Here is a 17,136-nt window from a genome sequence, read left to right on the forward strand (position 1 = left end):
CGGTAAAAGTATTTTTAAAATAATAATTTTGATTCAATTACTAATATTATTTTCAATATATTAATATTAATTAATAATTTTCAATTTTAATATATTAATAATTATTTAATTTTTTAGTAATATTATTTAATTAGAAATAAAATTAAAATTAAAATTTTATAAATAAATAAATAAAAAATTACAACTATTAATATTTATTGTCTCCACCAAACATGAAAATATAAAAGTAATTTAGTAAAATAAATGTTTCATAAATTAATTTTAAATAAATAGAAAAAAAGTTCTACAAATGAGTACTGCCCGTCTCATCATTCCCGCCCCCGTCAGCATCATCGTCCTCGTCCGAATCCTGGTCTGGTAAGTCAACAGTAAAACCAGGAGCCAATTCACCAACCTGCTTCAACAAAGCACTGAGCAGGAGATCTTGACGCCGTTGACGACTCTCAAGTTTAGTCGTATGCTTCTTTAGGTTCTGATTTTCTAGCATAATGTCCTGATTTTGCTACAAAATGGTGTCCACTTCAGGTGGCAATTGCCTGGACATTTGAGAAGTTGACGAAGATGCTGCCCTCTTTGCGCCAATTGCCTTCAACCTAGGCAACCCCCCAAACCCTTTCTTATAACGCGAGCGGGGTCCAAGGACATCCGTGACAATATCCATATCAGGCGGGAAATGACCGTCGACATTATCGCCGACACAAGAAGCAGCAGATGATGCAGGGGCCGTACTCTGCGATGCTCGACGTTCGGTCATCTCATTCTGCACAATAAAAAGCACGTATTTCGAATTCCAATATAACATTATTTGAAAACCTAACTTATAAATTTTTAATATAACAACATATAAAATATAACTTTATTATCTATCTGCCAACATCCTATCATTAATGACTGCAGACCAGTGATTGAAAAAGAATGTAATTAATTTTTTTCCCGTATCAGGGAGCAAGTGGGCTAAAGTAAATTTGGTCATGAAACTCCATTTCTGATTGAAAATCATGAAGATATTATTGATATATACGGTAGGTGCAGTTAATTCCATTAATGGGGAATTTACGTCTCCAAACATATACATCAACTACATTTGCATGTTTTTCATTCAGAAATGGATTTTCATGACCAAATTTACTTTAGCCCGCAAGCTCCCTGATACGGGGACAACATTAGTTACATTCTTTTTTTATCTTAGTCCACAATCATTAATCATAAAAATATTGGCACATAGATTATATAGATTTCATTGTTAAAAATTTAATTAATAATTAATAAATAATTACTAATTGACAACAACCAATTAATAATTAATATTTATTAATTATTTACTAAACTTTTTTAAAGTTAAATGGTCATAAATTAGTTAAGGTTATGAAACTTACATGTTTTGTCGCCGCTGCATCACTAATCCACTTATCTTTCTTCTTGTGGAGGTGCTCGAATGTGTCGATCATGCTCGGAAGCTGGCCAGTAGATGGGTCCATCTAAAAAAGCAAATTATTTAAACATTGTGACATTTATAATATTTTCGTAAATGTAAGGATATAAGTTATTATAATTTACGTGATCATAAACATGGGCAACGATGGATTTGGAACCATGTCCTCCTGGTATGGTCATTTTAGCTCGAGCTTCTTTATTTTTCTTCGATATACGCTTCAAAAAGAAAACAGTACTCATTAATCTAAATTGTAATTTTATAATTGAAAATTAATGTAAAATCTACGGCATACCTGGTGAGAATCAGAAGCCCAAAAATCACACAGAATTGCCCAATCAGAAGAAGTAATCGACACAAAAGGTTTTGACTTCGCTCTCTCATTGTCCACCTCTCCTCCAACATCTACCCAGTGTTTCTTCATCGTGTGGTGCCAATCAGTCAGATGTTTTTGCATTTGTCTTACCATGGCATCGTTGATTACTGGATTGTCTTCTGGATAAATGATTTTTCCTAAAATCACAATTAAAATTGGAATTTGTTAAAATATTATGAAGATAGACAAAATATTTAATAATGAGTTATTAAAGGTTTAAAGAATGCTTACAGATAGTCTCTTTCGAATAACTTCGATATCAGCTGGTTTTACTTGTTCCCAAGCTAGTGTAGTTGGGGGTACGGTGCTACGCAAATAACGAGCCATGGAATTGTTGAACCACTTGCTGTACTTTTGAATAACTTTTCCAGTTTCTTTATCAAACTCTACTTTCAAATGACTAACTTTTTTGATGGCCAGCTCCTTCTCGATATTGGCACCGTAATAAGCTCCCCTGCCTCTCTTGGAGCCACCACCTGTGTCATTACTTGTTTCGGCCATTCTACATTAAAATATTCATTAATTAACTAATTCAAATTATGTATGTCTGTTGTTTTTTGTTATAAAATTAACATTTATTCATTATGGTATTTCCAAACCTACTTTATTCCTACATAGTGGATCCCTTGGAGATAGTAAGGAGTCATGTACTTCTCCTCATTTTTTTAAGATGTTTCTCAAACATCTTGAAAAAATGAGGAGCAGTACATGAATACATTGGCTATCCCCAAGGCATCCACTAGGTGCATCACTATTGTTTTTTGTTATTAAATTAACATTTTATTACTTATTGTCTTTCCCAACCTATCCTATTCCGACCTAGTGGATCCCTTGGAGATAGTAAGCAGACATGTGCTAATACTCATTTTTTCAAGATATTTCATCAAATATCTTGAAAAAATGAGTATCAGGACATGAATACATTGACTATCCCCAAGGCATCCACTAGGTGCATCACTATTGTTTTTTGTTATTGAATTAACATTTTATTACTCATTGTCTTTCCCAACCTACCCTATTCCGACCTAATAGATCCCTTGGAGATAGTAAGCAGACATGTGCGACTACCCATTTTTTCAATATATTTCATCAAATATATTGAAAAAATGAGTACCAGTACATGAATACATTGACTATCCCCAAAGCATCCAATAGGTGCGTGTGTACCTATATCTAATACTATCATTAATTAATGATAATAAATAAAGTTTTCATTGAATTAAATAAAAAGTTACATACACTTGTTTAAATTACATATCACTGTCCTCATCATCACTAACTACAACATCATTACGAACATCACTATCACTATCACTATCAACTAGAACATTATCGTCATCCTCATCGTCTTCATACTCGGCCAACGTGTCGTCTTCAAATTCAACTTCATCATCGACAACAAATTCATCTGAACCTTCGCCAACCAAATCATCAATGTTGTGCACTTCAGTGGCATTGACATCAACCCGATCATACTGAAGATTATAAAAAATTGGAAGTTCTACCCACAACTGAAATGAAGAAGAATTAACTTCTTGTAATATTGGTATATCATTTGTGGTCTCAGTATCATCAACATCGGAATTTGAGAAATCCCATACATTCCTTGGAATGTATTCATTAACGAGCCTCCAATCATCCCCATTTTTCACATCTCGAAGATAATACAACAACTTCGCTTGAGATGCGAGAACGAAAGGACAACACATATACGCTCGTAAAATTGGATTCCACTTTAATTCTACTTGTATTGAACCATCTACACTTGAATAGGACAACACTGTAACCCATCAAGTAGGACAATTCAATTACTTCTTCCAAAACTCCATAGTAGTTCACTCCTTCCTCACTTGGCACCATTACACCGCAATTTTGTGTTTTAAGCTTCATATCACGACCACGAGTCACAAATTTCACACCATTCACTATCATCCCTGGATATGAATACACGGTGCCGCTTGATTTGTTTGCGAGAGCATACAATTCATTATTCACTTTAGTAGGTGTTGACTCATGCAAACCGTTCACCTATCAACATTAACATTGAAAGTTAGTTTTGGATTGATTAAGTGGGGTTTCAGAAAAGAATTGACTAATATACATACTCTTTCTTTGAACCACTGAGGAAAATCAGTTTCTTGTTGAACTTCAAGATTCGAGCCCCCTCGTCTTCTTAATTCATCCATATGCTCACTACAAATGAACAACAATATTATGATTTTGGCATTTACTCGGTATATAAACCAAACATCATTATTGAAAAAATACTAGAAAACACACCTAAGGTACTCCTTAATTTCGGCACAATTGTTCAAGATATACCACTCAGCCTTTTGCTTTAACTGCGGATTGAGGAGCATACTTGATTTCTTACCAAATGGACGACCAACAGCCTTATAAATAAAATATTCCCGATTTGGTTGGGATTCAACGCGATTGTCATTCCTCTCAGGTCGATTGAATCGAATCGAGTCTCAACCCCCCGCAGGTACATTGAGCAAAAGGTTAAAGCCTCGTTCACCACGTAAGCTTCTGCGATTGAACCTTCCGGACGTGCACGATTTCTTACATACTGTTTATAAACTGCCATCGAACGTTCAATGGGATACATCCACCTAAAGTGCACGGGGCCGCCAAGAATTGCCTCTTTCGGAAGATGCAAAACCAAATGCACCATAATGTCGAAAAATGCTGGAGGAAATATCATTTCCAACTTGCATAAAATGGTGATAATGTCTGTCTCCATCTGCTCAAGGTCTTTCACATTCAAAGTCCGTGCACAAAGTTTTTTGAAAAAACCGTACAACTCAATAATTGGCTTCCGAACTTCAGGAACCAAAAACGACCTAATTGCGGCGGGAAACAACTGCTGAAACAACACGTGGCAATTGTGTGATTTCAGCCCAGTTATCTTGCCATCATTGACATTGACATTCTTCGAAAGGTTTGCAGCAAAACCGTCTGGGAATTCAACTGACTTCACAAATTCACAGAAAACTCGACGCTCCGGGACACTAAGGGTGTAACTGGCGTGCGGTTTCATCCACTTGTTTCCCTCTTTGCGGAGGTGGAGTTTTTCCCTAATTTTCATGTCTGCTAGATCAAGTCTTGCCTTGTCAGTGTCTTTAGATTTTCCCTCTAAGTTCAACAAAGTTCCCAAGACACTGTCGCAAACATTCTTCTCAATGTGCATTACGTCCAAATTATGCCTCAACAATAACTCCTTCCAATAATCAAGCTCGAAAAATATGCTCTTCTTCGACCAATTAAGTTCAATCGGAGCCCTTTTGCGTTTCACACCACCAAATTCTTTGTGTTTCCCAGGATGTCTAATCAGCAAATTCTCTAATTGCTTCAACACATCATCACCGGAGTAATCTTTCGGTGGTGGCCTGAGTTCCTTGTTACCGTCGAATAGTGCTCATTTGCTCCTCCATTCATGATCCATATCAAGAAACCTCCTATGGCCAATGTATGCAATTTTACTTCTAATCCCTACAGAGGGAGTTTCTTCATTGCATGTGGGACATGCCTTGTACCCTTTTGTGCTCAACCCAGACATCATAGCATAAGCTGGGTAGTCGTTAATGGTCCACAAGATTGCTGCACGCATATTGAACAAGGTACTATTGTATGCATCTCGTGTCTCGGCACCATTCACCCATAACTCCTTCAACTCGTCAACCAAAGGTCTCATATAGACATCAATATCTTTTCCAGGTGAAGAAGGACCTGGAATTAGAATAGACAACATTAATGACTGTGGTTTCATGCACTTCCACGGCGGCAAGTTGTATGGGACAAGTATCACAGGCCACATGCTGTAAGAGTTGCTCATGTTCCCAAAAGGATTGAAACCATCTGTAGCCAACCCAAGCCTAACATTTCGAGGTTCAGCTGCGAAAGATGGGTACAACTCATCAAGGTGCTTCCACGCCTTACTGTCAGCGGGGTGCCTCATCACACCATCTTCCCTTGGCCTTTTAGAATAGTGCCATCTCATATCCTCTGCAGTATATCTGGAACTATACAGCCTTTTTAATCTCGGCGTCAACGGAAAGTACCGCATGACCTTATTGGCCACTTTTTTCCCGTTCCCACGATTATCTTACCAGCGACACTCACCACAAACCGGACAGAATTCTAAATTCGCATTCTCCTTCCAAAACAGTGCACAGTCATGCTTGCAAGCATCGATGGACTCATATCCCAATCCAATACTCCGCAACTTTGCCTTCGCCTCATAGTTAGACTTAGGTAAAATTGTTCCGTCAGGCATAGCGTCGACTAACAATTCCAGCAAACCATCAAAGTAATGATTGCTGCACTTGTTAATAACTTTGAGATGCATCAGCTTCACCAAGAAGTTCAACGTGGAATACTTTCGGCAACTCGGGTACAGTTCACTTGACATCTCCTTAAATAAATTGTCATACTTGTCGCGATGTTGAGGATCATCTTGGGGAGGATCATTATAGTTTCCAGCGGGAACGTCATCTTCAGCGTAAACATCCTCCAGGATATCCGCTATCTCATCTCTATCATGATCTCGTACCACAGCTGGTGGCGACGGCAGCGCCTCTCCATGGTAATGCCACACTTTGTAGGACTGTACGATGCCATTGTTGAATAAATGCATCGAAATCGCTTTTATAGGCTGGAACTTAACATTCCCACATTTCTTGCACGGACAGCGAACCAAACCCCGATCGTTCAACTGATTTTTGGCGATATCGAAGAACTCCTTAACACCATTTCTATACTCCAGAGACCAACGATTCCTCGCACTCATCCAGCTCCTGTCGCTCGCCATCTTTAAGCGAAATAATTAAGAAAATATTAATAATTGTCTTAAAATGAGGGAAGTGATAGTCAAAGTATTTCATGACTGTTTGTCTCCCTAATTATCACTAACTGATAATAATATCCTATCTCTGGAAAATGACACGTGGCACCACATGATTGGTACACATTATTATTATTATTTTAAATAATTTTTCATAAAAAAAATCATTTTATATTTTTCATTTTTTTTAAAAACCCAATTTATTGTTTTTCAATTTAAAAGTAACAAAAAATAAAATTTTCTCATTTTATCAAAAAAAAATATAAAATTTGTTGCTTTTAATCAATTATTTAAGATTAAGTAAAAAAAAATATTTAATCTTAAATTATTGCTTGGATTTTAAACAAAATTACTTAATCTTTAATTGAAAAAAAGTAGACAAAATGATAAATAGGAAGATTTTAATAATAATAATAATAAATTTGAGGATATTAACAATAAAAAATTAAATTTAAAAAAAAATGTATTTTTCATACTTAATCTTAAATTGAAAAAAAGTTTGATTTTTTTATTAAAAAAATGTAAATTTTATTTTTTGTTAAATTGAAAAATAAATTGAAAATTATTTTAAGAATAATAACAATGTGGACAAATCATGTAGTGTCACGTGTCCTTTGACTAGTCAACTTTAACATTTACTTATTTATTACTTTTATTTTAAAATTAATTTAATTATACATTAATTTCATTTTGTAATTTTTTATTAAATTCTTCAATTTGTATTGGATTATTTACTTAATCAATAACAATTTTATTATATTTATATTTTACTTAATTATATTTTATTAAATCATTTATATTTTTAACTTTTTTCAATTACAAAACATCTAATATTAATGTTAAAACCAATTATTATGATTGGTAATTTTATTTTATTTAAATTATAGTTAAAAATTATTTTTTTGATGAATTTTTAATTATACTTAAATTTTTATTTAATTAATTATTAAACTTTTATTAATTTTACTAACTTTAACAAAATTTGGGCAGCATAACGACAATATTTCAAACTATCCCAAAAATTGAAAAACCTACAAATTAAACACATATATACCCAGAATATTCCCAGATCATACAAAACATATATATGCATTAACAAATACATCAATTTACATATATACAAATATTTAACCACAAAAAAACATATACCAAAACTAATTTTTTTATTAATACAAAAAAAATTATTAAATACATATTTACAAAAATATCACATTTAATATAAAACAATTTAAAAATATGAACATACATTATTAATCTGGTTTTTTTAAGTTCATACTTTAACTAAAATACATATATCGCAAAATACAATATAATTAATATTAACAAGCAAAATTAAACAAATACATATAACACATTAAAATAAAAAAAAAATTCATATTCAAATCTGTTTTTTAAATTTTACAAAAAAAAATTAATAAATACAAAAGACATATATTATAAAAGTAACTTAAATATAGTTGTTATTAAGATAAACAAATACATATAAAGCATTAAAATAAAAATTAATGTTAACGACTATATTTTTTGTAATTAATGTTAATTTTCCTAAGACTAACAAAATTTGGGCAGCATAACAACTATATTTTAAACTATCCTAAAATTTTATAAAACCTGCAAACTACACACAAAAATATACATAATATTACTAGATCAATATACAGAATATTCTCAGAGCATGCACAACATAAACGTATATTTACTTAAAATTTCTAAAATATGATTTTTAATTGCTAAAATTTAATCTTATTATAATACCAAATCTAATCTCATAATCTTAAGATTAATCGAATACTAATTAAATTAATTTCTAATTATGAGATTATATTAGATCATCTAATGTAATTATTTTTACTATACTATCATGCACAACATAAAATTTGATTTTTTTCTTGTACCTCTTTTTTTTAAATTTTAAAACAGAAAATAAAAATAAAAAAAAAACAAAAAACAAAAATTAAATCTTATATAAACAGAAATAAATAAGTAAAAAATACAAAAATACAAAACAGAAAAAAAAACATAAATATAAATATAACCATACATTTTTCGGTTTAAATATATATATTAGTTTATATATAATATAATATATATATCATTTTATATATAATATATAATATAATATATATCGGTATATAATATATATAAGTTTATATATCAGTATATTATAATATATAATATAACATATATAAATATATATATATATATCGGTATACCCTCGGTTCGGTCGGCGTGGTGGTCCGGTGGTGGCGCAGTGGTTCGGTCGGCTAGGTGTGGCAGAGTGGTGGCGTGGTGGTGGTCCGGTCGGCGTACTAAAACAGAGAAACAAAAAATGAAATGAGTAGAAAATTTAGGGGCAAAACAAACAAAAAAATAAAACAACTTACACTTGAGAGAGATGGAGCCGTTGAAGAAGATAGTGTTTGAAAAAAAATGAGAGAAAGAGCGTCGGAGAAATTAACAGAGGAGAGAGAGAGAGAGAGTTTTTTCTGAAAAAATTTGAGAGTGAAATGGGGAAGAAGAAGGCTTGCGGCTGTGATAAATCGTTATGACTTTTGCCGGCGCGTTTTGTTGCGCCAGCAAAAGTCAAAAAATGCACCAGTAAAGGCACTTAGTAAACCCTACCACAAAACGACGTCGTTTTACTAATGCCCTCTTTTGCCGGCGCATTTTTTGACTTTTGCTGGCGCAACGAAATGCGCCGGCAAAAGTATACCCACCTACTTCTTCTAAACGTGCAAAATTCAAAAACACGTTGACTTTTGCCGGCGCGTTAGGTGAAATGCGCCGGCAAAAGTTTGTGGGTTTTTACATATAAAAATCTGATTAGACTTTTCCCGGTGCAATTCGGGGTTGCGCCGGCAAAGGTACTCCATTTTTAAAAGTGGTCACTTTTGCCGGCGCAACCCCAGAATTGTGCTGGGAAAAGTCACCTTTGCCGGCGCAAATTTGCGCCGGCAAAGGTGCTTGTTTTTGTCGGCGCAATTCGCAAGTTGCGCCGGCATAAAGCTTATTTCTTGTAGTCCAGCCACCGCTTGAAGAGCTTTTCGATCTGAACAAGCCCGTCCTCCAGTGACCCTCTCTTCCAAATTTCAACCAAATTCAAAGAATAAGAAAAGTCATGCAGAAGAAGAACTGGAGAAGTCGCAACTCAGATTTGGTTTTCACTGTTTTTTTAATTCTTTCTAAATTTTCAAGATTAGTTACATTTTTTTAGAAAAAAAAATTAATATTGGTGTCACGTTTTACGAAAAAAAAATCACTATAATTTTATTATTTTAATTTGTTAATAATAAAAATACATATGTTAGGATTTGATAATTTTTGTTTTTAGGGATTTAAAATAAAATATAAATTATAGTAAATGACTCAAAATAATTGCATTAAGAAGATACTGTCCTCATTTTAAATTTTTTAAAGAAATGATCATTTTACATTGTAGCTTACTTAAATTGCATTTTTCTATCATTTATTTATTTAGGAGCTTATGAATTTAATATAGTTGTATATGTACATTAGTTTTGTTTAATTAGTTTTTATGTTAAAGTTATATTGATTTTTTTAAGTTTTTTATGAGTTGTTGGTATATTATTTTCTAATTAATGTATATGTTTTTCGTGGTATGGTATATTTTTTTTATCATATTTAGTTTCTATTTTATTATACATAATGGTAGTATATAATTTTGTATCATGGTATATACATTTTAATGGTAGAATATAATTTTATTAGCATAATATATATATATTTGAGTAATAATTTTGTAAGTATTGTTGGTATATTATTTTTTAACTCAGTATATATATTTTGTAGTATGATATAGAATTCAACAATTCATAAAAAATGAAAAAAATCAAAATAACTTTAAAATAAAAGCTAATTAAACAAAACTAATATACATATACCATAATATTAAAATAGGGTAAATACGCATTTGTTACTATGTGTTTTATCGAATTACATACTTGGTATCCTATGTTTTCAATAATACTCATCTGGTACCCTGTAATTTGAAATTGTACATATTTGGTAATCTGGACCTAAATTTTATCAATATGACAAAACTGTCATCAATTATATGATTTTCAAATTTAATTAGTTAATTATATATAACTGATGGCAGTTTGGTCATATTGATAAAATTTTATTGTTCAAATTTGAGTCTATGATACCAAATATGTACAATTTCAAATTACAGGGTACCAGATGAGTATTATTGAAAACATAAGGTACCAAGTATGTATTTTGATAAAACACAAAATACCAAATGAGTATTTACCCACTAAAATATTTAGAATAAAATAATAATTTATTAAAGAACATATTTAGTAATATGAATTATTAAAAATATAGTTAGACTATTTTATTATAAAATTAAAAACATAGACATTTACTTACTTTCACATACGTCATTTTGCACCAAACAAAAAAACAATCTCAATTTTTGAAGATTTCAAATATAATAAATTAATTCATTAAAAGACAGTAATCTGATCATATTTAAAAAATAAATTGGCCAAATTCAGAAGGAAGGTACTAAACATGTCTATTTGTAATTAGAGGGCATGATCATTATTAAAAAAAACAGGTAGAAGTACATTTTATATAATTATATTCATATATGAAAGGGTAGAGTTGGAAGAAGCTGAATAATGAGCCGAAGAACAAAACAAAAAGGATAAAGGTGTAGGTTAGATAATATATATATATATATATATATTTATGTATATATACATGACTTTGTGTGGCTAATTTGTCTTTGTGGAGAGCTTTATATATCAATCATTTCTCAAATCTGATTTTGTTTGTACGTAGAAAACAATGCACATGAGTCGTTGGTACTCGTGATATGGTTTTTCGCCTTCCCCGAAGTTGCGATTTTTATGTTTTTCTCAAATTTTTGTTCTTGGTCGTTTTTTTATTATTTTTTTCTCCTCACGTTATATTTTTAATTATTATAATTTAATATTATTTATTGTAATATTATTTTCTCTTTTATTACTTTCTTTTTCATCATTTTCTATCTACTTATTTTCTTTCTCATTGTATTCTTTCTCATCACTTTCTATCTGTTTCTTCTTTCTCTCATCACTTAATAAATTTTCATTTTCTCTCCGACCATTTCCTCTCTAATCATTTTTTTTTCTATTCACTTCTCTCTCTTCACTTTCTTTCTCATCATCTTTTCTCTCATTTTTTTCTTAGATCATTTTCTCTTTTCTCAATTTCTATTTCTTAAAAAAAAAATTCCTTACTTTCTCACTCTTTATTTTTCATCATTTTTTCTTTGAAAATATTTTATCTCATTATTTATTACAAACTTTTAAAAGATTTTTATCTTTGTAAATATATATTGTTTATTTTTTATTTAAGATTTAAAAAAAAATTAAATTAAAAAATAGTTTTTAGAAAATATTAACCAAACACCACTTGTTTTTTTGAAAACTACAAAAACTATTTTTTGTTCTCAGAACACAACTTTAAAAATAAAAAACATAAAACAATAACAAACAAGCTTCATATTATCATGTTCTCATTTATATGCATTATTATAGAGGGCAACATAGGATAGGATTTCGTGACGCTCTTATGATAACGAAATCAGAATAATATAGATGGTCTTATATGTGTATACAGTTTTTAAAGAAGAAAAAAAAAATATATTATACATTGTGATACACTTTTATATCCACCTGCAAGACAAACACAAACTACTATAAAAATGAGATTTTCCGACAGTTTTTAACTGTCGCTATTGAGCAACGACGACAGTTGACTAACTGTCGTATTTGCATATGCCGGCATAGGGGTAGCTACGCCGACAATTATTAGGTGTCGCCGTTGCTGGCTATGCCAACAGTTATTAAGTGTCGTTGTTGCTGGCTACGCCGACAGTTATTAGGTGTCGCCGTTGCTGGCAACGCCGACAGTTATTAGGCGTCGTCGTTGCTTGCAAAAAAAATATTTATTTTTATTTTAAATTAAAAATTATGATTTAAATGAAACATTTATATACAAATATAAAAAATTATAGATTAAAATAACAAAACTTAGACAAAGTGTTTATAAATCTAATCAAACATAATTTTGACAAATATAACTCAAAAATTATATAGCCCTGTCTATAAACATAATCGTCTTGACCTTAAAAAATATATAACTAGATTTACAAAGTAAATAATTAACCACTAAAAAAAAATCATTTACTCTAATAAAAATTACAAATAAAATAAAACACTAAATTCATTGTCATACAACATATATTTCCTCTTCTTGTCCTTGTACTCACCCTCATTACCAATAGTCTTTACAAAGTAAGAATTTGTACTACTTCCTACAACAATTAAAAAAAAAAAAAAAGTTAGGATTCTCAATAGTTCAGACTATGATTAGTGTCAAGATTTTAATCAGACTATGATTAATGTGACAATCATAACTGTGAGAAAGACACAAAGAAATAAAGATATACCTTTGCCCTATGCTGTAAAAGCAAACTTGTTTCAACAGTCTCACACATTCCTGAGGTACTACTTGTTACCTTCTACCGTGAAGTTACCTAGAAGCAACAAAATCAATAAATGGAGTCACCCTACAGGATACTAGAAGAATTATAAGTCACGAGACAAAATTTAACAAAACTTTTGAATATAATTTCAGCTCAGAAGGACAATATATAAAAAGAGTCATTTTTACAGCAGTCTCAAATTCAGGATCTGTTTTCATACCATGATTTCAAATTATCAACAAAATTTGAACTCCTTACTATTTGTACATGTTTAATCTAAAAGTACAAGTTTCGAGCAGATATAACATAAGAATTTGTTTCAATTCATGTATGTAGTTATTTCTATATATAAAACATGCAATAATAAAATAGCACACATAAATCTGAATACACCAAAAAAGATGAAAATATTATATCAAATTAGATTAAATATCCCCAATTTAATCATCATAAAAATATAAAAAGAAAAATTATCCAAATCTAAATAAACAAAGCAATATCAAAAACAAAGTATCCCACACTAATGCAGTATCAATGCATTATATTCACTCAGCTATCACTAGAATTATTCTTGCTTCATTTTTTTGGTCCCTGATGCATTATTTTTCAAATTAGTTCCATAGAAATTATTAGTCATAAAATCTAGTTATTGCTTTTTTTTTTTCTGGTTATGATACCAGAGTAGTAGCAGGGCAGTAGGCACCTTAAATGTATGGATTTTGTCATGCAGTCCCGTAAGTTGAACATGCATTAGTCTTGAAAATTTCTCTCAATAAATGGGACTGAGATCACATAAACATTGTACCAACGATGAGAGGAGAAATATTGAGATCATAGTGAGAGACAAAGAATATGGCAGTTATAAGGAAATTGAAAGAAATCATCATATTCATAATTACTACTAAGCTGAAAAGTATCACAATATATAAAGTGTGGTTATGAGGAAATGAATAGATTTCATGCTCAAAATCATGATCAAAGTGTCCAACTAAAATACAGGTAATAATTTACATAGAATACCCAAAAACTTTCCCCTTTCAGACACAAAAAAGAGAGAATAAAATTAATACAACAAAATATTTAACCGGTAAAACATAACAAATCATGTAATCAAGCACCACAAGCTTTAAAGTTGGAAAACCAAGGATATAACAAAACTTTTTTAAATCAGTGCAACTAATGACAATCATACACAAATTAGACATATTTTTCCACCAAAGTCTCAATTTTTCACTCCATTAAACAGATTTCAAAAACAAAATAAAAAAACTACAAATATAAACAAAAACAAATCTATAGATCATATTTATTTATCAACAAAAACAAAAACCAACTACAAATCTCATATATTTATCAACTGCAGATCATATATAAATAAATACATATATATATACCACAAAATCAAAAATGGTTTTGGGTGATTGTCTTCGTAGTAGCAGATTAGAGAGAGGGAAAGAGAAAAAATAAAGTTAAAACTGAAATAAAATGAATAAAACCAAAAATATATATATATATATATTTGTGTGTGTGTACCTGGTGAGAGTGAGAGTGTGCTAGGAAAGGTACCTTTCAGCTTCACCATTGACTCAACATGACCCTTGAGTGTATGCAACTCCCTAAGCCTGCAATCATAACTCGAAACAAATATTTTTTCTTAGCAGCTCGAAAAAATTCAATCACAACAGTTCTTATGATAAAAATATGAGTAAAAACACTTTGCTAAGGCAATAGACCCTTAAAAACCTGCCTAGTATGGCAAGCAATACAACTTAAAATTAAAAAGCTGCACTTCCTCACCTTGCCACCCGGCCCGGCGCTTGGCTTGTTCTGCAATCTATGAAAGCTCCTTGTAACTACATTTTTCGGGTGGATTCCGGTGGTTGAAGACCATGGAGTGTCCTCTGCGTTGCAGCCCATTGTGCTTCTCTCGCTTCTTTTCCATAGTCTTTATTTGTGGTAAAGAGAGTCTGTTGTAAGCAGAACGCAAGAAAGCAATCAATAAAACAAAAATGAGAAGTTTAACCAATGATTTGTCCTATTCTCCAATCACAAGAAAACTTAACAAACTGTCTACACCTTCTTTAATCATTCGCTCTCTTTCGTGTGTGCATGTGTTATCCTTGTACATGTATGTGTATATATATATATATATATTTGGTGCTCATATGTATTTAATGTCGAAGACAAAGGAATCATACACGCGATGAGAGTACTGATAATAGGTAACTTCTGCTATATACTTTATACTACACACACCTTAATTGCAATTATATCTAATGAGCCACATGTATGATTAATTAAAGTTTTATGACCATTCAGTAGTATAAATCATAACATTCTGTTTCAGTGCACTAAAAATCAGTGATGAGAAATATACAAGAGACCAAAAAATATATATTGAAGTTTATAACATAGTAATTTATATATATGTACTTGCAAATTACCATGAAATTTCATCACTTTCTTTTCCGCACTATATATATATATATACCTGCACATTACTGATACTTGCATTCATGAATGAAAGGATCCAAAATTTAAGAGCTAAACCAACAATCAAACTCACTCTCATCCTCCATTCTTCCTTTAACTCTCTCTAGTGTGGTGGTCCTTTCTCACTCACATCCACATAATCAAACTCACCACTCTCATTCTCTGTGCACATATATAAACCACCAGAACATACTAATTATAAAAACCATATAATACATAAAAATATCAATATTGACCCATTAAAGTTCTCAATCTATAAATCCTCATCCCAGAACATCTGAATGTAAAATGCGTTAGCAAACCACTTTTGATGAGCCAACATACTATTAATGACTCAAAAATTTTAAAAAAAATCGATAAGCTAAAGTGTCAAACCAAAGAGCTAAATAAAGCCAAAATAGTCAAATACAATTTACCATGTAATTCTCAGCAAATTTTGGGTTCAACAAGCTTTACCAAGAAAAATTTATGCAACTAAATATTAATCTTTGCAACTAAAAAATAATCTCTGCAATTTATCAAATAGGTTTAAGTTTAACCTTACAAAAACAATCTCTGCAACTAAAAACCAAATAGATGTTGAAACCATTCCTGTTCCACTCCGAGAGATCCAGCCCCATCCTTGCGCCCATCGTCAACCCAGCTCCGCCTTCGCAAGCCTCTTCGTGCCCTGCCTTCACGAATGCTCACCCCGCGGGCTTGGTTATGGTCTTCCATGGATTTGCGAGAAGAAGAAGGGATATGGAGAAGGAGAGAAGAAATGGAGTTCAAGAGAAAAATAGGTAATTTGGGGAGGGAGCCGCAAACAATAAAGAAAGCGGGTATTTGGGGATTTAAGGTTTTTTTTTTTATTATTATTATTAATTTGATAAAAGGGTTTCATTATTAATTACAGACAACATATATATTTTTTTGACAAAATAGATAACTGTATGCCCTAGTTTTCCCACGGGCTGTTAGCAAGCTGAGAACACGGCCTAATTTTGAGGGTCGGCCTAATCATGTTTACCACGTGGACATCCCCAAGAACGGAGCTGGGATCGTAAGGCCCTACCTCCTCAGCTCGAGATAACATAAGGGTTGACCAAGAATAGACTGAGTTTGGACTCTGAAGACCACAGGTCGAGGGAAGCATCCAGCTCGTGGTACGAGCTGGAGTTGGAGGCTGTGACCCTTTATAAAGTCAACCACGCAAGGTAAACGTGCATATATTAGACATCACGTGTCTGATATATCCCTGACTTCTCGGACACGCAGCGTGAACGTGCGTATTTAGACACCTACGACTGGGTTGGGCCGTGCGGCCCATTATCCCCTTACCTATTGATTTGACCACACTTATGTGTCAGGTTTAGGAATTAATCATGAATGTCACAGAGTTGACATGATAGGTAAGAAGGTCACGGGATGACCTTCTTACGAACTCCCAGGTGCCTTCTCCTATAAATATGGAGACCCTGGGAGTTACAAAGGGTTGGGTTCTATTA

At 31.8% G+C, this 17,136-nt stretch overlaps 1 long non-coding RNA gene across 3 annotated transcripts; it reads right to left on the reverse strand.

Moving 5' to 3' along the window:
• Positions 1–12,748: 12,748 nt before the first annotated feature.
• On the reverse strand, positions 12,749–16,432 carry LOC133782574 (uncharacterized). 3 transcript variants are annotated; one of them, XR_009870594.1, is made up of 5 exons: positions 16,194–16,432; positions 14,954–15,811; positions 14,690–14,778; positions 13,121–13,207; positions 12,749–12,985 (listed from the first exon to the last, which is right to left on the reverse strand). It is a non-coding gene; the product is annotated as an uncharacterized LOC133782574 (long non-coding RNA). The 3 variants fall into 3 exon arrangements; XR_009870593.1 differs by having other exon boundaries at positions 16,189–16,432; XR_009870592.1 differs by having other exon boundaries at positions 12,752–12,985; positions 14,954–16,432.
• Positions 16,433–17,136: the final 704 nt, after the last annotated feature.

Source organism: Humulus lupulus, chromosome 6 (assembly GCF_963169125.1).
Source record: "Humulus lupulus chromosome 6, drHumLupu1.1, whole genome shotgun sequence".
NCBI lineage: Eukaryota > Viridiplantae > Streptophyta > Magnoliopsida > Rosales > Cannabaceae > Humulus > Humulus lupulus.